Consider the following 23963-nt stretch of genomic DNA (forward strand, 5'->3'; position numbering starts at 1 on the left):
CACGAGAGCCCCACAATGAGGAAAGAGGAGAACCAGTGATGCTAGAGGGGTACTTCTTGGCCCTCTTGTAGCAGAATGAGAAAATGCAAGAGTACCTTGACCAGCTAAAGAAGGTTAGAGATGAGCTCACTGGGTTAGGATACCTAAGTCTATATAGAGTGTAGAAAGGAGAAACAACAAAAGGAAGAGCTGCTCAAGGAACTGCATGAGGCTAAGACACAAAGAGATGAAGTGGCAGCCAAAGAATTGACAGAAATGGAAAACCAACTTCAAGTGTCCCTCTCAGAGCAAAAAGGCTAGAATCAGGGCATAGAGAGGATGAGAAAAAAGGCTAGGGCATGGGAAGAAGAGACCGTTGGAAGACTCAGAGACCTCATCGAACACCTCACCTTGGCATAAAGCGAATGGAATCATGGCACTGGAAAGGGTGAAAGTAGTGGAGGCAGGTCTCAAGGTCCAACAATAAGCCTTTCTGAACACAATCATGCATGTGGTCCAAGTCAAGGGTGAAGATACCATGGAAGGACTACGGAGGAAGCTAGAACTTACAAGATGAGCCTTGAGATATGGCCTCCATGAAAGAGTGCCGAAAGAGAGCACCAGCCTAAGCATGGAGCAACAATGACACTACCTAAGCTAGGTTGGGTTCTCTATTAGGGAGCTAGAAGAATTAGGGTTTGGTGAGCCAAAACAACTAGCTCAACCACCCATTGCAATCCCAATGGAACCATCAAGTGAAGAAGGGCCAAATGGGTAATGCCAAGACAAAGAAGAATAGTTGCAAGTGCCGAGTCCCCCATAGCAGGTGCAAACTCAAGAAGAAGAGCAAGGTGAGGAGGCTGCCCTTGAGAGGGTTGTGGAAAGAAAGCACAGGTGGAGCTAGCACAAAGGAGACTCCAAGCTAAGCCGCAAAAAGTTCTTAAGGTCTAGATTTCACAAAGGGAGGAATGCTACCTTGTAAACTAGGCCTAAGAATTGGTTGTTTGGGAGCAATGGAAAAACCAAAGCCTTCCCTTTGAGTTCTCCTTCCACTACCCTCATTCCTTAGATAGAGCTGTATCTCTAAAGGTGGTGAAGCAAGTGATCATGATCGCACAAAGGCTCATGAACAAGTGGATAGAGGAAAGAAGAAGATACCCCGTAAGGTGGTAGAGATCTTGGGTAAGTTACTCATGAATATATCTGTGCATCACGTGGGTTAAAAATAAGGTATTTTTAAAATACAATTTTTATACATTTTTTACATACAAAAAGGTGTAATATAAAGAGATTATTTATAAATTGAATAGAAAAGGGTTATATTTTATTTTAAAAAATTCACAAATAAAGATATTTATAAATAGGCATTGAACACACATGATGTAGAGGATATACATATAGGAACTTCCCCAAGGCAGAGAGAGCCCGCAAATTATTGGAAAGATAAGGTTTGGGAGATTTCGAACACCATCAATGGGGATGCAAAGCCCAACCACAATGGCACCGATGCGTCTAGGACACCAACCTTGATGCTTGGATGGTTTTTTGTGGCAACATACCAAAATGCCTTATCCATGGAGAATAGGGGTAGATTAAAACTTGGATATGCATAGCAAGTAGTATGAATTTCCAAGAATCTACAATGTGAATGTAGAAAGCCTAGTGGAATGCCTAATCTTCACTAAATGGTACATTCATCCATCCATCACGCACTCCCTCAACCAATTCTCGTCTTGCTTTGACCCCACCTTTATTACCGAATGTAATTATCTTAGGGTACTTAGGATTTTTCTCAAACAAAATCGCACGATAGAAGAAGCCTGACTCTCGCCACTCTTTTTAAATCTAAATCCAAGTATTGATAGTTGTGCAATAGCCTGATGATGAGGGACATGCTCCTGCCTTCTTTTTGCATTGCCTCCCTGGAAGATATGAATGATAGTTGTTTCACTAGTAAAGCCACCCCTTCCTACCAATGACTCCTTTGAACGTATGTGTTAGCATAAAGGGCTACCTACAAAGTAGACCCTTCCTTAACAAGTCCCTTAGGCCTGCTCTAGTATAGCCCTTGAAGAGCATAGGGATGGCATCTAGCGTACTCCCTCCCCATGTATCAAATGTAAAAAAAAGATTTAAAAACAATAAAAAGAAAAAAAAAGACAAAGACAAAGCATAGGAAAAGGATGAAATGAGATTCTCATGTACCATCAGGGTGCCACAAACATTGCACCTAGGGATAATTATATCCCTAGCCCCTTCCCCCACTTTACATACTTAGGGCACATCAAGGGGGCAAGACACACCTAGGGAGCTCCAACTCGCCTATGGTTAGACCTGTCTCCCTAAGTCACACCCACAGCACCTCCCCTTGTACATGAACTGGGTCCTCAAGTATGGGGCAATACCACAGGCTTTCCTAAGGTCCCAACTCCCAGTTTCACTAGCACACACACCATGCATTACACAATGAGGTAGACACATCCCTAGGTAGTGTACTTCCTTTTTCTTTTCAAGTACATTTGGCAACCCATGATAAACCATTGACATCAGAGACCCCCATTATCCACTCAATCTATCCTCGGACTCCACAAAACCTCATCCATTTTTTAATGCTTTTTCTCCATAGCTAATCTCCCCAAAGCCCCATCATCGACCCACATGGCAAACCTTCAACCACTCGAGCCCTTGCCAACAAGTGCCATGGGACGTGCACTTGGAGGGATAATGTTGATGTCGATGAAAAGAAAGTGCAAAGAAAGCAAAGAAATTTAAAAAGACACAAGGATAGAGTGGAAAAAGGCAACCGAATGAAAAAAACAAGAGGAAAAGAGCCAAAAGCACAAGAAGCAAACTTAAAAGTGTAGGGCAAGTGTAAAAGGGAAAAGTCACATTTTAAGTATAAAAGCACACCCTAAGTCCTTGTAAAAGAGCACCAGGCTCCCTCTTGTGTAACTTGTAAATGTAGATGGGCATGGGTAAAGGAACCATGTAAATAGGAAGGGAATAGAGAAAGATGACCTAGGCTAAAATAGCTGATCATGTAAAAAAGGGATAGGTGCCCAAAGAGGAGCAAGGCATGTATAAAAAGGCAAAAGTGAATGAAGAAGCTCATTCTTGTATGTGGCCAAAACTAGCTCTGTTGTTCTTCCTCTTCTTGTTCTTGCTTGTGCTTGTGCTTTGAGAGAGAGTGTGTGAGGGAGTGAGTGTGTGAGGGTGAGGGACCGTGGTGGAGAAGCTCTCCATCTTTTTCTATCTTCTTCTTCTCTTCTTTTCTTTTCTCTTGTCTTGCACGTGGCAACGAAGCTTGAATCTTGAGGATCAAAATTGCTTGAGCTTGCATCGTGGATCGTAGAGTTACTAAAGAGCTTGATGGAGGAGGCAACTCGATCGAGCATGAAGGTGAGCTCACTACACTCATAGGTGTGAGAGGTAGCCATTGCACTTCGCTTGAAACACTTGAAATAATCAGCGGTCAATGGGTCTTGGCAGTCAAGCGAGAAGCTCCCACAGTTGCATCTTCTCATCCTTAGGTTTCTCTTTATTCATTTGCATCACCTTAGCTTGTATCAACTTACTATGCTTCTCTGTTGCTGTAACATGCCTTGGTCGCAACACATTTTAGTAGTCCATTAGGAGTTTGATCTAAAAGACGCTGGCTGGCACTCCCACGGAATGTCACAGGGTGTGTTAGATAACGACTCTCGAGTCTACTCCGCAAGGAAGTGTTTCAACCAACCCTGTTAGGATCAACCTGAATCTTTCTAGGTTTCTAATGGATAAGTCATGCTACAATCTTCTAGCGCTGATCTACTTTGCACAGAGCATCTAAACTGAGATAGACTCATATCGCACTTGGTTCAAAGAGAATGGGAAATGAGAGAGATGCATCACTCGACCTCTCTTCCCATAGGGTAAAGTCCCATTCCAGTCCCCTAAAATGATACGAGCTAGGATTCTACCCTACATTAACTAAGATCAGTACGTCATCACGATTTGAATGTTGAGAAGCCTCCCAGTTCTCTAGGATGACCCTACCATAGGACGAGCCCGAGTCCAATGTTTCACCCATCCGCTTCCCTTGGCAGCATTAGTTTTCTACTTAGCTAAGGGTACATTAGTGGTAACACATACAACCAACTCCCTTAACCCATTAGTCATATGTTCCTTTACGTGGTAACACATACAACCAACTCCCTTAACCCATTAGTCACATGTTCCTTTACGTAATTTTATGCACTGACATGAAAATAGTTCATACAAGTTCCTTGAAAGTAAACTTTATAGTAACATTTTAGCAAATATACAAGTCTCGTCCAAAAGGATGATTCCCGTAATCCGTGAGGATGCATCTTATTTTCCTCCAAGTTTTTGCCCTTGCACTAGTAATAGGGCCTCGAGAATCCATCTCGAGTCACGTAGATCATTTGGGTAGGACCTGAGGTAGGGAATTTATAGCCAGAGTTCCCCCTAGCATCCAAGTGTCCTCCTACGTTCAAACTAATCCATGGAGAGACCTCTCATGGCAGGTTTGGTCCATATTCCCATCATGGTTATTTAGAACCCCCTTTGATAGGGTTGGTGGCCAACTAGGGGTGGTTTGGTGCGCCCCTTCATGAATTTAACATGATTCATTATACTAGTTTCTTATGAAAGCTTGGGTCAAACAATTCTTTCACAGACAATGCTCCTAAATTTACAAGCATAAACAATAATGTGGGCAAGTGTTCAAAACACTTGCTGAGGTGTGGAGTTTCTATTTTGAACACTTAGTCTTCAACCTTTGGATTTTCTCTTGCCTTGGTGTCAATTGCAATGGCCTTGTGAAGGGGAGAAATACCTTGTTCTGTCCCTCATTCTTATGTGACAAGAACGAGCCTTTACGCAATTGAATTTATACCCAATAATTCTTGGATAGTAATTGCCCTAATTTTTCAACCTTTAGATTAGGTTTTCTTGTTTTGAGATCACAAGATCTAGATGATTCAATCTAGGATCCAAATTGATCATTTGGTAACCATTTTACTTCTTAGAACTCTATCAGGGTTTCTAAGTTTACCCTAGGGTTTCATTCCCTCAAGATTTCATGACAGAAATCTTTCATTCATCTCTCCTCCAAGCCAATAGTAACCTAAAATCATTCGCAATCTTTGAGTGATTGCAAGCGTCGAATGACACATTGAGAGTTGTCTTTCTTTTATGTAGATACGTCATTTGAGTTTTCTGCATCAACATTGAGTTATATCATGGTCTAAAATGATGCCTCTAAGATTTTTATTGGACTTATCACGGGCTAGTTGCTAGGGTAGAGATCTGTGACCGTATTGATTTAATTCTATGTCAAAAACTATGATTGTTGCATTAATTGGTTCATTTACAATTAAATCCTAACTTTAATACCATCTAGGGATTCACCTATCGAATTGCTTCTTGCAATTGAGTTTAACAATTTATATGCGCATCTTGAATCTATCTTTTAAGATGATTTTCTATCGTGTAGTGCAACCAAATCTACCTATGATGCCTCGCAAATCAAGATGGAAGGTTTTCTTGATTTCATGATACAATGTGAGACTTTCGTTCTTTGAAAATTCATTTCAATGAATTTATGAAAATTCATAAACTAGACTTATGTTTTTAATTGCCAAGTACATGAATTCGTCATGCTTTATGTAAATCCAAGCTAACTCTCTTTAATGGCTTATGTAATCCTTTGCAAGAGCTTGTATATTTACATATCAGTACTCTAGGATGCATTTGCAAAATTTGTGCTTATTAATGAGCCGAATATTGCATACATCCCATAAATGTTAATCAATTCATAATTATCATGACCATCATGATCTAGATCCAAACCTATGCATCTACCCTTCAAGTTATACAACTATGCAATGCAAAGGTATGATTATTTTCCATGATAACTATGATCTACCGCTCCATTCATAAGACAAGACATTGTAGTTTGGAGTGACGGGTTGGTATTTATACCCAATAGCCCATTTGTGTTAGCGGTGGCATCTTTTCCTGATCCTCCTTCCGTGGTTGTGGCCTTTTCTAGCTACTTGTGAGAATTTCGCTTTAGGGCCATTTAAGAACTTGGAATGTGGGGCTTCTCTTCTCTTGTTGCAATCCTTTTTGCTGGAATTTTCTACACGCCACTTGAATCCAATTGCCTCTTGTGTAAATAGCAATGAAGGGAGGGTATTTGTGACCCCTCTCCAAGAGGAGGAGGAAAGGAAACTTCCAAAGTAGTCTTCTTCTTCTTCTTCTTCTTCTTCTTCTTCTTCTTCTTCTTCTCTCTCTCTCTCTCTCTCTCTCTCTCTCTCTCTCTCTCTCTCTCTCTCTCTCTCTCTCTCTCTCTCTCTCTCTCTCTCTCTCTCTCTCTCTCTCTCTCTCTCTCTCTCTCTCTCTCTCTCTCTCTCTCAACGGAAGCAGGGGGAAGGAGGTGGTATCCCTTTGCTTAAGGGGGGGTTTATAAGGAGAAGGGGTATTATTGGGGGGGGGGGGGGGGGGGGTGTGACACAGGGCCCCTCTTCTTACCTTCTATCTGGGCGGCCAATTTGGCCCAGCACCATGTAGTCGATGTCCCTAGGGGAAAAGAGATAGTTGGGTGGGGGGGGGAGAGAGAGAGAGAGAGAGAGAGAGAGAGAGAGAGAGATGGCAGACGTATGCCCCTCCTCCCCATGGACATCATCATCATCTTCATCGTGATCGTCGTCTTCGGCCATCTGCTTCTTCAACTCCGACTCGATGTCTCCTACTTCCCCTTCCTCCTGCCAACTGGCGCGTTGACAAGGGGGGAAGTAATTTTTTTTGAATAATTTTAATTATTAAAGGGGTGGTTCTATGGAATATGAGGGGGTTATTACAGTTGCCTTCTCCTCATATTTGGATTCTTTGTTCTTCTTAGGGTAATCTTTTGCATATGTCCATCTTGTTTGCACATGTAGTAGTGTGACAAAACATGGAACTTGGACATGGCTATGGAGGCTAAAACTCAAAGAACAAACTCATGGAGACATAGACTAGAACAATGACAATCACACATGTAAATGAGTTTCCAAGATTAAGTGCTTGGAATCATAACCACAAACTTGTGTGTATAGATAATGACACTGACTCTTGACCAAGAACAAAAGTACAATTGTATTTCATTGAAAAGTGAACCAAGTGCATGCCTTTATAGCTTTCTAGCTTCTCCACTCTGCTCACTGTGCTTATGGGATACAAATCTCCTCATCATGCAGTATATATCATTTGACCTATTTTCCAACACCCCCCCTCAAATGATGAATTCTTACACTTGCTAGCTTTTGCCCCCCCCCCCCCCCCCCCCCCTACATGATAACATGGCCTAGGAGACTAGCTCATGGGTAGCCTACTCAAGTCAAGCTTTAAATTTTACATTTTTGGCAATGGTTTTTTCAATAAAAATCCACTAATGGAAAGAAAATATCCACTATGGGAAGATACAAAAAAAATCTTTAGAATAATTTGTCAGAGTTTTTGATGGTGGCAGAAGCATCTTCTTCTTCTTCTTCATGCATAAACTGGCTTTGGTGGTGATCTTCTTACACGTATTGTGCTCTTTTATTGTGGAAACATTCACTAGCTACATGGCCACATGGCTAGTCTTGCCACAATAATGACAATTAATTCAGACCTTGTTGTTGTTGGTGGTGAATCCTCGACCACGTCTTTTTGCTACATAAGTATCCTTGATGTATAAGAGGTTATCCCTTGAGCTGGTTTCTTTTACATCCTTACTTTTAAATTTGCTAGGAACATTACTTCGTGTGGACACAAGATTCTCATATGATTCATGATTAACACTAGCAAGTAGCACTGGTATTGCCTCATCCTCATCAATGTTCTTATTAAGAGTTGCTAGCTGAGTTTTAAGGCTCTTGAACTTATTGATGTGTGCAGTCATAGATGAAATGTCTTTTACATCCAACTTATAAAACTACATGAGTAATTTTACCTTTGAGTTCTTTGCTTCTGTATGAAAGATCATGTCAAGATCTTCCCATGCCTTCTTTGCATCCCTAATGCCATAGATGTGGTGTAATACATTATCTGATAGACCACAAGTAATAATACCTAGAGCTTTGTTGTTCATCTTCTTCCATGCCTTTGTTTTAGGCTAGTCTTTTGCAGCATCTTCCTCTTTAGCATCTTCTTTCTTGTCATCTGCATCATCTTCTTCAAAGAGATCCCAAAGGTCTTTCCTCATGAGATGGTATATGGTTTTCTCCTTCCAGGCATGAAAGCCTTCTCCATTGAACTTGGCTATTTGTTCAAGCTCTACCATGTTGATCAACTTCAGCAAACCAGCAAAAGAGTTGTAGTTCAATGTGTTAAGAGACACAAGAATATCAATGTCAGCTGACACTAGTCGAGTATCAATGGATAATATCCTTGAGTTTAGTGTTGGATATTGGTGGTTGATTTGGTTCTTGCTTGCTAATTTGAAGTGTTGATCTTGCTAGGAATTGGGTTCAAACTCAGATTAGAGTGGCAGTGAGTTCATTGTACTAAGAGGAGTGAGAAAATGAAGTGGGAAAGGAGCTTGATGTTGAAGGCTATGGCTTCTAGCTCTAGGGTTTCTGCAACAGCCTGGTTTTTTGCTTACAGTAGATAGAGGAAGGGATCATTTGGCATGAAACTTCAGTGGTGGAAGGTAGCTTGGTTAGTGACCTTTGAAAGCCCTATGGTGGCTGCCATGATTGGGCTATGTACCATGAGCACAACTGTACGAACAGTCACGCCATTGTAAACTATGCTGTTTTTGGAAATCACACAATGTCGCCTTCTGGGAAGACCAACGTCGAGGTTCAACATGCCAGGGAGAAGCGCCCAGAGTTAAGGAGGCTAGCCACAGAAGAAAGTTTATAAAGATGTGGCTTGTAGTGTGAGATCCAAGAGCTCAAAGATGACAAGGTTTGGTTGGCTATGGTAGATAGAAGTAGAGAGTGTGAAGATGAAGTAGGAGATGAACTCAAATTCTTGAATTGAGTTGACCATAGATTGTGATGGACTGAGAGACCATTGAGCAAAGCTAGACCGTGCCCACCATGGCTCTGATACCATGTGACAAAACATGGAACTTGGACATGGCTATGGAGGCTGAAACTCAAAGAACAAACTCATGGAGACATAGTCTAGAACAATGACAATCACACAGGTGAATGAGGTTCCAAGATTAAGTGCTTGGACTCATGACCACAAACTTGTGTGTATAGATAATGACACTGACTCTTGACCAAGAACAAAAGTACAATTGCATTTCATTGAAAAGTGAACCAAGTACATGCCTTTATAGCTTTGCAGCTTCTCCACGCTCCTCACTATGCTTATGGGATACAAATCTCCTCATCATGCAGTATACATCATTTGACCTATTTTCCAACAAGTAGGAGTTAGGAAAATATTTGAAGCAAACTTGTAACATGACTTTAAATCCACTGGATTCAACCACCTTAAGGTAATTTCGGACTTCCTTTCATTGGTCCCATAGAATGCATACTTCACATTCTAGTTTGAAAGCCCCAGAGGGTGAAGCATTAGTGGCACATACAACCACACTAGTAGGTCTAGCAAGTTGACTAGATTGGACACTCAAGCAATATGGAATAGAGTGAAGGATAGTTACAACTTCTGCCTTCTTGCATTGCTTCCTTGTAATTGTGGTCTATGCCTTTTGTCGATTGTTAGTGAGATGCTACTCCATCCTAGTCGGCTTCTCCATTTAACCTATGTCAGCCTGGATATTATAAGTAGCATTAGCATAGTCATGAAGCACGATCCATGGATGTACCATGTGTCATTTGTTCATTCCCTCCTACTTAGCCGAAGCAGCAAGGGGCTTGCAAGCACACCAAGGTTTGCAGTGTGCACCCACCCATTCAAGGCCCTAGGCCTGCCATGTGTGTAGTCAACTGCAGCGTTATGGCCTTAACTCGTAACTCGGGCTCCACGTGATGCAAGAGAGTTTGTGAAGGACAAGGTCGAAGATACTCTCGGTTGCAAAAGACGAGATATGCTTCCACTGAGAGTTGAACTCAGGACCTCCCGCTTACTAAACGGGTGCTCTAGCCAACTGAGCTACAGAAGCCTTAGTTGTGTCGAAACGGCTTTTTTACAACCTCTATTTTAAAATAAAAGAGTGCGGCCGCATCCACCCTGTGATACCGTCCAACTAGGCTTCAGCTACCCTGCGCGGTCCATAAGCTTTCGCGTGATGTACCGTCCTCTTCAGCTGTTGCTCGATATGTTCCCATGTTTCATCGATCGTATCCAAATTTTCTGATCATCTCTCAATTACGGTCTCCAATAAGTTGTTTTTCCAAACCTCGGAGCCTAACGTTGAAACAACATTCAGGGCACAATCAAACTCTTGAATCGAGTATCCCAGGGCTCCGTCTCAACACGGGTTTCGTGTGAATCAACCCTTATTTCAAAGGTTTCTAACATTAGTCAAGACGTAATTAATGAGACTTCCCATAACATTTTCAAATATCACTAATGAAGATTAAAATATTAATAAGCATCATGAGAGTTCATTATTCTATCCATCTATCCTTTTCATTTGAAATGCAATTGTAAGGAGGCTCCATGCTTTTTGGATGCATGAAACATGCATGTAGTGTCATTGCTTGATCTAGATGAGAAGGTTAAAAGCTTAAGAAATGCAAGGGCCGACACTCTTACGCAAGAGTTGAAGGGTACATCTATATTCACGTCTATTAGCCCATCTAAAAGCACACCGAATCTAGAATTTAGCCGCACTAATAACCACACCTGTTACAATGCTTACAAACATGCTAATAGATGTAATATAGATATGCATTTAGTGAGATAACATTCAGACTTGCAAATAATTCATTTTCATTCTTTAATGTCGTTGTGTTGAAAGAATAGCAAGATGTAGGGTAGAAAACTCGTATACATAAGGAGGACAAGAGAGTAGCCAGTTTTTTCCATCTCCAAGTATAGGTGATTTGCATGCATTGATAAGGAAGATGGAAACCTTCTTCTTTGTGTAAAAAACAAGGTATTCATCCCCTTCTCTTCTTCTCCTTCTTTTTCCTACTTATCTTCTTTTGAACTCTCAAGTCCTTGAAGAATATGGATGTTTGCTTTTCTTTCTCTACTTTCTTTCATAGTTTTGACAGTTTTTTTCTTTGTTCTAGTTTGTTTTATTGCACATCTAAAAGGACTGTTTCTCTTGTTCTTATTTTGTTTCTCAAATAAGATTTAGTTGTGTTGTGATGTATTGTAGAAGTGCATCTACACATGTAGGTAAGAGTATGTCTGATGTTTTGTAGTCTATCGTGCTTATAGTCACATATCCTGGCTTATAACAATGCTTATAATAGTACAAAAGAGTATTAAAAGCCAAATTGTTTTGTGTATGTAGTGTGACATATACTCTTCTTTTAAAGGGTTATTACTTTTTGTACATAGGCTTGAAAATTCCCATGGATTAAATTTTACAAACATAAGAAAGATTGGAGAGGAAACATTTTCTTCTGTCTCCAAGGAAAGAAGGGTTATGTGTGCCAATAAAAAAGAGAGAAATGTCCTTCACATTAAAAGAAATGTGTTTTTTCCCTTGCTTATGGGAGTCAACCCAAATTGAAGCAAATTTTTATCATGTTTGGTTCAAAGAGAGTAAGAAATGAAGGAGAGCTAATGTGGTGACCCCTCTTCCCATAAGGCAAAGTCTTATCTTGTTCAATAAAACAACACAAGGTCAAGAGCTATGATAATTTCCTACAATAGTCAGTATAATATTCAACTCTTTATAAATTCTCATAATCTACCACGTGATGGAAACCCCTCAGTTAACTGAGCCCCTTAAAACAAGGTTTATTTATGTAGCTTAGGTCATGTATACAAAGACAAAGTCCAAGAATCTTTCAGAAAATAGTTGCAAACAATGATTTTTACATGTATATTCTCCAAGGTGCAATGTCATATTGGTATTACACTCTTACTCTCGGACTTGTATCCGAAGCATCTTCATACATGTGCCCAAATACCATGAACACATTCCATATACTCCACCCTTTATCTAGAATAAGATCTTTCAATGTTTGTAGATGTTAGGCCATGAAGATTTCAATCTCCATGACACGGGGTATCTAAAGTGTCCGTAACTCACATAGTCTCATAGGAGTGAACCTTGCCTTATGTGGTAGCCTTCTCACCACTCGATCTTTGACCAATGTATTGAGCATTGCCCTCTTGGTTTCTTGCCTTTACTGGCATCATTTCTATGGCAACCTTCTCACTACTCGATCTTTGACCAGTGTATTGAGAAATGCCCTTTGGGTCTCATACCTTTACTAGCATCATTTCCTTGATGTGATCATGGAGATGGTCCACCCATGCATCAATTCCTTCTGCAACAAGCCCTCAAAACAAGTGTAACTCTCTCTCCTAAGGGATTTTCATGGTTCAACCAAAAACAAGGCAACTAGTCTAACTAACTAGCAAGTTTTTTAATTTAGAAACATTCATTCAAAAAGATAACAGATGTCTTTTTGCATCAAAGTTTAACCAAAGAATTTAATGGAAAATATAGCCAATATAGCAAAATCAAATACTAACTTGGATATTCTTTTTATCTACCTTAAAGGCATAATTACGAGTGATGGTTTTAGGTATCAACTCATACTTTGAGCAAGTTAATCCAACAATGATATAGAAGCAAACCTTAAGTTTATAGGTTTTTATTTCTAGGTACATCTAGACATGGAACCATTTAGTAAGTTTCCATTTTCTTTCTATGTCATCCCATTTTTCCTAAGTTTCTCTTTTCATCTCTAGCATTTTAGATTCACCTCTATGACTCCCTTTTTCTTTCCCTTTGTTGGAAATCCAAGTCTTTTGGGTTTTGCAATCTCCTATTTAAATAACTACTCTTTTGAGTAACTTAGTTAACTATTTGAATTATCATCTAGGTAGCAACTTTGGCTCCTTGTGTAGCCATAATATTTGAAATTCTTGTGTTCCTTGCAACCTTGATTATGTCATTGTCTTTAGTCTAGGGTAACATAATTGGTTAAGAGTTTCTTCATGTGCTAAAGACCATTTAAAATAAGGTAACTTTGTAAGACTATAATCAAAGGCAACTTATGATCTAAAAAGGTTTATATCTTCTTATATATTTTCCATCATGCAAGTGATGATATTTTAACTATAAGGAGGGACCTCTACTTGGTCACACTAGTACCCATCAACAGCTTCATTTGCCCTACTTTAACCCATGCATCTTTATGATAGTTTTAACCTTTGTCTTAGCAACTACTTCTAAATGGATTGCTTTAGTCTATTATACTTGAAACATATCCCATAGTAGCGTAGTCTTCCACAAGGTATACTAACATTTTAGGCCTTTAAATGGATCTAACATTTTTCATAATTTTTATTGAATAATTTCTTAAGATACATTTCAATTCATGAACTTAAGAGGAACCTAGTATGCTAGTGGACTAGGTGGTGTGCTCACCATGATTGGAACCATGCACCCAACCTAGAAGCACTCTTCTTGTATGCCATTATGATATTGGTTCCTTAGGCCTCCCTTTTGTACACTCGTGAGTCTTGACATTCTTTAAAAGGTACCATAGGTATTGTATCTCTAATTTGATTTGAACTAGAGACTCACAAGGACTAGAGGGTATGTAGAGTAGTGTTGGATGATATTGTCTTCGAGCTTGATGATAAACGATGCTAATAGATTGTTATCAACTTGGTGATGATGGCATGAACACTCTCTACCTCTCTTTCATACACACTCTATGTATTATATCTTGCTCTATCTCTCCCTCTATTCTTCTTTTTGTCTCTCCCTCTATGTGTGGATGGTAAGGTGTGATTAAAAAACCAACCGGTAAGGCTTATTGGAGGTTGCTCATATAGCGTTTGAAGGCTATTTTATTTTCTCTTCTCCTCATTATTTTCATTTGATTGGTGTATACATGGGGTATTTGGGTCTAAGAGGACCTCTCAACTTTCATGTCTGCCTGACTCTTGTTGATGTCTATCAATATTAGGGTGACATCAAGTATCACAACGATGATTGGGATGAAGCTTAAAAATACAATTTTTATGGAAAAAATCCTCCTTTTCTCCATGCATAGTGGTGTTTTGTAGTTTTCCATGTCCTCCCTTTTCATGGCTACATTGCAATGTTGATTTGATTGAGGCATAGATATAAGATTTTTAAAATTTATTTTTAGAAAACTACTAAACATTTTAAACATTTGCCCCCTTATCCATAGTTTATGTGGTCTTTGATCTTGGAATCTCAGGACATCAGAAGGATGACCCGCGTGGCTACAATCCATTCTGAGGCAATTTTACCCTCAACCTACTCAAACACCACATGGAGTAGTGAATCATGAACGACCTTTACGTGAAAAATACTTGTACTGTGAAAATTTTTAGCATAATAAGACATATCAATGAAAAAGAAGACATGAAGATAAGTAACCTTCTGGACAATATATACATGTTCATCATTCACATGGACATCATTCATTTGGGCATCACTCTTTTGGTAACATTTCTCATAAGTAACATTTACATGGCCATGTTTTGTAATGGTGGATAGCCACAGTATTTTGCTAAGGAGCATAAGGAAATGATCAATATTACACATTTTCAAGGGAATAATCCTTCACCAACTAAATTAGAAGAATGGATAAGCTAGCTAGAAATCCATGGATGGATGAGGCCAAAATATGCTATGCATCCCTATACCTAGAGGGCTATGAATACATGCGATGGAGATATGGTGGAGATATATGGATAAGATTGTCAAAAAATTCCCCACTTGGGTTACATTTAGGTAAGCAACGATGAAAGTTTTTATGTCACCTTTGAAGAAGAAAAAATTGGAGCGTAAATGGTATGGTCTCGAATAAAGAGGCCTATCCATACAAGATTACCCCGATATATGTTTAAACCTATCCATGTTTATTGAAGGAATATTGAACTCAGTCAAGCTTAATAAATATTTATTCGGTCTTGACCCAACACTTTCATTAGAGGTTGGTGCCATGTAGCCTGCCACTATCCATAAAGCAATCCAGTTCACTGAGTGGTATAGGCAAAATTATAGAAGAGAAATGACTAATTCCTAGCCCAAAACAAGGGATGTCTTCAAAATAAATCAATCCTTTAGAGTAGGGCACTATTTTCACCATCCAAAAGATCGATTTAAGCAAGAGGGAAGAGCTTGAAATACCTACATAAAGGTGCTAAGTTTTCCTATAACATGTACTTCAAAATAGAGTATTATTGTTAGGCCTAATGCTGAAGCAAGAAGTGAGTCTAAGTGCACTGATTTTGTGGCTAAAACCTAATTGAATAATGTCCATAGCAAGCATCTATCTAGTGACAAATTGAGAGACATGCATTCCAAAGTATTATGCTTTAAATGTGGTGAAAAATGCTCTTCTAATCACAAAGATAGTGCAAGGAAAAGAATGAAAAGATTAAGATGATCATCATGGAGATTTGGATTCTCATGAAGGAAATTAACTTCAAGTAGAGGCTACTCCTACTTGTGATGAGTTACATAATTTTGAGGAGGACACTCATAATGAGCTCAATGACCCTATGGATGGGTTTCCCTTTGACCCAAGTGGATTCTCTTTGGATGATTTATTGAAGAAGTTATGCTCGAGTCATGTAGAACACTTGTGTAGGGCCCGGAGGCATTGGGATTTACGGCCAGAGCCCCCACTAGCACCCAAGCATCCTCCTATGCCAAGTAATTTCCACAGAGAGACCTCTCGCGGCGGGTTCGGTCCACATTCTCGGCGCGGATTCACAACGCCCTTGGTTAGGGTTTGACGGTTCGCGGGGGGTAGCTAGTGCCATCCTTCCTTAATTATTTCTTTAGGAAATCAACCACAGCTGAAGAAACCGGCATAGTAATAGTTTCTAGGGAAAACATCCCTTTCATTTCCAATCAAGAAAATATCATTTTCTACATCAAGCAATCACTTTGCTTATAAACCACTTGTCCTTAGTAGGATCTCCTCTTACCAAGGTAACCAGCCCATTCACTTAGAAATATCCTTTTCAAAACAACCACACACAAGCCTTGATCAACATTCCATTTAGAGTCAGCTTACTAGCCTAGCTTAAACTAGGAGGATATCCACTTTCAATAATCTAAGACAAGATCATTAAAAACAACTCACAAGCATGTGTGTTTAATCACTCAACTTCTGTTGAATCTCTCTTTCCCTTGGGTTTTATCATAGGGTTCCAAGTTGTGAATTCTCGATTCCTTGCACATCTTTTAACATACTTGGTAATCTTTAAAACACATTAAATATATTGCAAGACTTGTCATACATTCTTTCCATCCTCTCTTAGTGCGATGCTATGCAGAATTTTGCCATCAAACTCATGTTCCATACACAAGGGTCCTTTGCTAAACTGACACAATCTACGATCCTTAACTCCCTTCATATTTAGTCGATGACTTTTTTAAATCTTTCTATGCACGTATTTGTGTGGCTTAAGTACATGAAAGCTTAAATTTTCCATGCAACTGTGCATTTGCATGCTAAGAACGGGAGTTATCATTTCATGTGTTTATTGAAATCATGGGCGTGATCCATGAATCCTAGATAACTATTCATGAACTAGATTGGGTGGAAGCCTATTATTTTATGTTAAATATTGAAAAAAAACCTATCATTTCATGTATGTAAACCTGGCCTTGATTCGTGTGTGCTACGTTGGTCGTTCCGCTCATCCCTCCAGAATTACCGGTGGCTTGGATGCCTATGTTTCCCGCGACTTTCTTCTTGGGAGCCATTCGCCTTGCGGAGATTGGGTAGTCCGGACCTTGTCAGGTTTTGGGTTAACAGGTTCGGAAGAAGGACCGCTGAATGGGGTTTTTTTTCGAGAGAGGGGTTTAGGCGTGGCTCCTTGAAGTTGCTGACTCTCACTTCTTTCTTTCTCCCTCCCTCTCTTCTTCTTCTTTTCATTTAATCTCCTACTCTCACTCTCTCTCCTTCTCTCCTTTCGCCACTTATTCTCCTACTTTCTCTCTCTCTCTCTCCCTCTCTTCATCTCCTCTTACTAACTCTTCTCCTTCTTCTTCTTCTTCTCCTGCTCCTCTTCTCTCCCTCTTCTCTCTCTTCCCTCTTCTTCTCCTTCTCTTCTCTCCCTCTTCTCTCTTTCCTCCCTCTTGTCTTCCCCTTCTTTTCTTCTCCTTCCCTTCTTTTCTCTCTCTTTCCTCTTCTTTTCTTCTCCTTCCCTTCTTCTCTCCCTCTTCTCTCTCTTTCCTATTCTTTCTCTTCTCTCCCTCTTCTCTCTTTCCTCCCTCTTCTCTTCCCCTTCTTTTCTTCTCATTTCCTTCTTTTCTCTCTCTTCCCTCTTCTTTTCTTCTCCTTCCCTTCTTCTCTCCCTCTTCTCTCTCTTCCCTCTTCTTTCTCTTCTCTCCCTCTTCTCTCTTTCCTCCCTCTTCTCTTCCCCTTCTTTTCTTCTCCTTCCCTTCTTCTCCTTTCCTTCTTCTCTCCCTCTTCTCTCCCTCTTCTCTCTTTCCTCCCTCTTCTCTTCCCCTTCTTTTCTTCTCCTTCCCTTCTTTTCTCTCTCTTCCCTCTTCTTTTCTTTTCCTTCCCTTCTTCTCTCTCTCTTCTCTCTCTTCCCTCTTCTTTCTCTTCTCTCCCTCTTCTCTCTTTCCTCCCTCTTCTCTTCCCCTTCTTTTCTTCTCCTTCCCTTCTTCTCCTTCCCTCTTCTACCTCTTCTCTCCTCCCTCTTCTCTCTCTTCTCTCTCTCCCTTCTTCTATCTCTTCTCTCCCTCTTCCCTCTTTCCTCTCTCTCCCTTCTTCACTTCTTTCTTGCACTCCTTCTCTCCTTCTCTTCTCCCTTCCCTTCTCCTTCTTCTTCTCCTTCTCTTCTCCCTCTTCTTCTCCCTCTTCTCTTCCTCTCTCTTCTTCTCTCTTCCTACCTTCTCTTCTCACGGCCAGTTGCCTAGCGGAATGGGGGGGGTTTAAATGACGGTCTAAGGGGGGGGTTTCCCCGCCCAGGCTTTTGTGTGGACAGTCGTTGCTGCCGCCAGGCGGGGGGGGGGGGGGGGGAGGGGGGGTTCTGCCATAGTGCAGTAGGGGGGAAGAGCTTCGTAGCAACAAGGGGAGGGGGGGGATTCTGCCGAGGGGGAGGAGGGCCATTGCCTGACAGTCCGTGGGGAGGAGGGGGAGCTTTTTCCCCTCTTCAACGAGCTCCCATGGGGCTTTATAGAGGATGTGGTGTGTGTGGGGGGGGGGGGGGGGGGGGAGGCGATGTCCCCCCGCCACACCTGGGGGGTTGCATGCCCCTCTCTCTTTACTTCTTCCACTCTTTCTCTCTCTCCCCGCTATGCAGTCGGCAGGGAGAGAGAGAGGGGATTAAAAATTTTAACTTTTTTTGAAAGTTCTCCTGGGGGGTTCCTATGGGGAGCACGGGGACATTACATCCTCTCCCCCTTAGAGGAATCGAGATGTCCTCATCTCGAAAAGACCTGGGGGAGACAAGCACTACTGGGCCTTAGAGCCTATGGGTTAGGGACCATCACGCTTCCGCTGCGCTACTCTGATTACTCAAATTATTATAATAACAACTTGTCACAACTCATAGGGTTCAATTGGATTTATTCCAAGTACAAGACTTTATTACCTCAAGAGGATCTTCTTAGGATACCTAGTCATCCTCAAAGGTTACAACAGGCTCTAAGTCTTCATCATCACGTGGTTCATAATGTGCACCAAAAATAGAGTTTAGACAGCTTCGTTTGACCATACATTCCTGATTCTCAGGGTTAATCTATTTGGATGTGTCCTAGTTCATTGCAGTGAAAACATCAGCGGTTGGGATATCTCTTACGAATGTGTCTTATCTCACTGCACTTATGGCACCTCTTATCTTGATCCCGTGAGTCATGTACATCATAGTTGCCTGATTTAAGCTCTTGGACGATTGGATTTTCTTGGAGTAATGCATCTTGAAAGTCCATTGGGTGTATTGATTCCAATCGAGTGTTTATGGGTGGATTCAACCACCCAGCACAGAACTTTGACACCTGTTGTGTCATATCCATTGGGGGTGCATATTTTAGGAGTGAAACGAACTTTGAATAATATGCTTCAAGGGATAATCCTAGCTGCTTCAAGTCATAAAATTCATTTCTTCTTTTGTGTGCGGTAGGCAGGTGGCAGATACCTCCCTCGCACAGCTTCCTTAAGCTTATTCCAAGTGACTGTCCCCTCCGGTCTCTGCACCACTATTTCCACCAAAGTCTCGCTTTGCCTGTAAGTTTAAGTTTGGCGAGCAAGGCTTGGTTAGCAGGTGCAGTTCCTGCTCCCTCAAAATTGTCCTCCATGAACTCAATCCAGATCTCGATGTCCGCTTGAACAGTCCTTCCCTTGCCATCAAACTCAGGTGGCTTAATTTGCTTGAGAATGAACTTCTTCTCTTGCATGCCAGCATTCGTGGGTGCAGAAGGTGCCTGAGAATCAAGCCATACCACTTAGGTTATTTAGGTTATGTATATGATCCGATCATTAATCAATCATGCATCATTAAGAAGTTTTGCTTTGATACCAACTGTAACGTGCCCGCCCCTCAAATTGTAGGACAAGTCTTGGGAGCCCATCAAGAGATCAATCTAGAAGATGTCACCCGGCACTCCCAAGGAATGACACAGGGTTTGCCAACTAGGGCCTCTCAAGTCTGCCTTGCAATGGAACTTATCCAACCATTCCCACCAGGATCGACCTGAAGTCCAGGTTCCTAGCAGTCAAGTCTTTCTAACAGCCTTCTAGCGTCGGTCGACAGCCGCTCCACTTTGCGTAGATACAACTGGACCAAAGCAGGCTCATACCGCACTTGGTTCAAAGAGAATGGGAAACGAGAGGGATGCATCACTCGACCTCTCTACCCATAGGGCATAGTCCCATTCCGGTCCCCTAAAATGGTATGAATTGGGGGTTTAACCAACATTGTCTAAGGTCATCGTCGGACCTTCCCTAACATTCCTCGTTAACATTTCCTTTTGAGGAAAGCTCTCGGCTAACCGAGACCACCCTTTTGTAGGATAGACTCATTGGTCACATCCACCACGCTTCCCTCAGGGGTTGTTTTAGCTATCTAATTACCTACCACATTATGTTTGACACATAAAAGTAGCTTCCTTAATTAACCTGTTAGTCACAAGTTCCTTTACGTAATTTAGGGCATTGACACAAAGACAAGACAAAACAAGATCAATACTTCCTTAACTTATCTTAAGATTAATGTTTATCTCCTGCCCATATAGGAGAATTAAGTGTTCCTTTCTACCTCCGTAGAAAAATCCTTCCTTTTTCTAGCAACAAAGGCCGAAGGTTTATCCTCCCAAGATTCCGCCTTGTAACTAGTATCAAGGACTCGAGATCCCATCTTGAGTCACGTAGAACACTTGTGTAGGACCCGGAGGCATTGGGATTTACATCCAGAGCCCCCACTAGCACCCAAGCATCCTCCTACGCCAAGTAATTTCCATGGAGAGACCTCTCGCGGTGGGTTAGGTCCACATTCCCAACGCGGATTCACAAACCCCTTGGTTAGGGTTTGGCGGTTCACGGGGGGGTAGCTAGCACCATCCTTCCTTAATTATTTCTTTAGGAAATTAACCACAGCTAAAGAAACCAGCACAATAACAGTTTCTAGGGAAAACATCCCTTTCATTTCCAATCAAGAAAATATCATTTTCTACATCAAGAAATCACTTTGCTTATAAACCACTTGTCCTTAGTAGGATCTCCTCTTACCAAGGTAACCAGCACATTCACTTAGAAATATCCTTTTCAAAACAACCACGCATAAGCCTTGATCAACATTCCATTTAGAGTCAGCTTACTAGCCTAGCTTAAACTAGGAGGATATCCACTTTCAATAATCTAAGACAAGATCATTAAAAACAACTCACAAGCATGTGTGTTTAATCACTCAACTTCTGTTGAATCTCTCTTTCCCTTGGGTTTTATCATAGGGTTCCAAGTTGTGAATTCTCGATTCCTTGCACGTCTTTTAACATACTTGGTAATCTTCAAAACGCATTAAATATATTGCAAGACTTGTCATACATTCTTTCCATCCTCTCTTAGTGCGATGCTATGCAGAATTTTGCCATCAAACTCATCTTCCATGCACAAGGGTCCTTCAATAAACTGACATGATCTACGATCCTTAACTCCCTTCACATTTAGTCGATGACTTTTTTTAATCTTTCTATGCACGTATTTGTGTGGCTTAAGTACATGAAAGCCTAAATTTTCCATGCAACTGTGCATTTTCATGCTAAGAATGGGAGTTATCATTTCATGTGTTTATTGAAATCATGGGCGCGATCCATGAATCCTAGATAACTGTTCATGAACTAGATTGGGTGGAAGCCTATTATTTTATGTGAAATATTGAAAAAAACCTATCATTTCATGTGTGTAAACCTGGACTTGATTCGTGTGTGCTGCGTTGGTCATTCCGTTCGTCCCTCCAGCATTACCGGTGGCTTGGACGCCTACGTTTCCCGTGACTTTCTTCTTGGGAGCCATTTGCCTTACGGAGATTGGGTAGTCCGGACCTTGTCGGGTTATGGGTTAACAGGTTTGGAAGAAGGACCACTGGATGGGGTCTTCCAGAGGTTTGAGAGACTCTCACTTCTTTCTTTCTCCCTCCCTCTCTTCTTCTTCTTTTCACTTAATCTCCTACTGTCACTCTCTCTCCTTCTCTCCTTTCTCCACTTATTCTCCTACTTTCTCTCTCTCTCTCCCTCTCTTCATCTCCTCTTACTAACTCTTCTCCTTCTTCTTCTTCTTCTTCTCCTACTCCTCTTCTCTCCCTCTTCTCTCTCTTCCCTCTTCTTCCCCTTCCTCTTCTTCTCCTTCTCTTCTCTCCCTCTTCTCTCTTTCCTCCCTCTTCTCTTCCCCTTCTTTTCTTTTCTTTCCCTTCTTTTCTCTCTCTTCCCTCTTCTTTTCTTCTCCTTCCCTTCTTCTCTCCCTCTTCTCTCTCTTCCCTCTTCTTTATCTTCTCTCCCTCTTTTCTCTTTCCTCCCTCTTCTCTTTCCCTTCTTTTCTTCTATTGAGAGTGGAAAAAGACTAAATTTTTTATTGATTTTTGTTGATTTTGAGGATTGAATGATTAATTTTTGATGGATTTAGAGTGATGTATGGTTGTTAATGGAATTATTTGAGAGTGTTTTGGATGATATTGATTATGGTTTGGAAGTTCATGATGATTCTTAGTGGAGATATGAAGCTCTATGATGTTCTATTGAGGTTCTGATTGGTTCTATATTGCTTCTGTATAGCTTCTGTTTTGTTCTGATTGTCTTCTGTATGAAGCATGGATTGATAATTGATGAAGATTGAGATCTTTTGAAAGCTTATTGAATAGTTTTTGATAGTTTGGAATGGTTTAAGTATGAGTTATGAGGTTCTGATGACCCTCTGTAGACCTTCTGTAGAGCTTCTGTCTCTGCTCTGTCTCTGTACTGTAACTGTACTGTAGCTGCTCTGGTACTGTACTGTACTGTTCTGTAGACCTTCTATAAGTGTTCTGTAGAATGTATGTGTGACTTTGGGAAAGTTTTCTAACTTTTGGAAAGGATGAATCTAAGTTCAAAAGAGCTAAAACAAGTGGAAGAAGCAGTTGCAGACGAACGACTGAAGAGAAGACTGAGTGACAGTGATAGTAGTGAGCTATGAAAAGACACTGTAATGGCTCTAGTGACTCTTCATATCAGACATACCTCTTGGGAGGTGCATCCATGACCTACGAAGGATTATTGAGAGTTATTATGAAAGTATTGTAGTGAGGAGATGATGTACTATTTAGAGAGAGAGAGAGAGAGAGTCAGAGATAGTCAATTCTATAAAAACAGTGTAACTGTATATGAGAGATTAAAAGAGAGAACTATGAAGACATTGAAGATGAATACTATGTGATTGATTTCCATTCAAAGATGGTGTATTCTTTTGTGTTCTATGTTATATTGAAGAATTCTATGAAGATGTTGAAGATTATGGTTGATTCTATCAAATCCGTGGGAGATATCTATTATGATACTGCGTGAAGATTTACTGTTTTCTTTGTTTTGATGATCAAAAGAATGAAATAAGATGTTACAAGATAGATTTTCTTGCAAGAGAATCCCCTTTTCCTTGGTGTTCCTCTTGGGGCCCCATGTTTTTGGTGTGCAGCCGGGGAAACTTGCCATCAACAAGCACTAGAAGAGGCTGAAAATGAAGGAAATGGCATTGCCAAGAAGAGGAGAATTCAATGGAAGTTTGCAAAGTTTCTTCTTCCACTGAAGAGTTGGATATTCTCATTATCAAAGCCACTTTCCACAAGAAGTTCATCCCACAATGGTGGAAACATATCACCATCATGATGCATGCTCTATGTGATGGACTATTTCCTCTTCCTATTGAAGCAGCAGAAACTTGCATCTTGGTGGTAAACCGTTTGGGAACAAGCTGAAGAGAAGAAACAGAGAGAATGACCATCCATGGAAGATTTGGCATTCATTGAGAAGTTTCCAGACATCATCAAGTAGGAGATTGTGAAGAAGCTTCAGGAATCTTGGCCTGTGGAGGTTTACGAAGACAAGAAGGAAAAGAGTTGGAATTTGTTCGTGGATGCTCAACAACAAGATATGTGGGATGCTTGGTACACTGATAATCTTCTGTTTGTCCAATTAAACCCATTGGAAGTTGGTAGACAAAGTGTTTTTCACAACATATACTGTTGAAACCCTCAAAAGGTGGCATTATTATAATGATGCAACAACGATCCTAAGAAGAATGAGTTTTGATACTTTCAGAACAGAATATCTTCCCCTCTGTAGTGGTTTGAAAGCTGAATTCAGAGATGTTGAAAAGAAGGAAGTAGAAGAGATGTTGGCCAGAGAATCCCTCAGAGACTGAAGCCCC

General features: G+C 40.8%; 1 non-coding gene across 1 annotated transcript; it reads right to left on the minus strand.

Moving 5' to 3' along the window:
- Nucleotides 1-10019: 10019 nt before the first annotated feature.
- Nucleotides 10020-10093, minus strand: TRNAT-AGU (transfer RNA threonine (anticodon AGU)). Its single transcript has one exon. It is a non-coding gene; the product is annotated as a tRNA-Thr (tRNA).
- Between the last annotated feature and the right edge of the window lie 13870 nt (nucleotides 10094-23963).

The sequence above is a fragment of the Lygodium microphyllum genome, chromosome 22, assembly GCF_053477565.2.
Source record: "Lygodium microphyllum isolate KBCC chromosome 22, Lygodium_microphyllum_v1.1.10, whole genome shotgun sequence".
Lineage (NCBI taxonomy): Eukaryota > Viridiplantae > Streptophyta > Polypodiopsida > Schizaeales > Lygodiaceae > Lygodium > Lygodium microphyllum.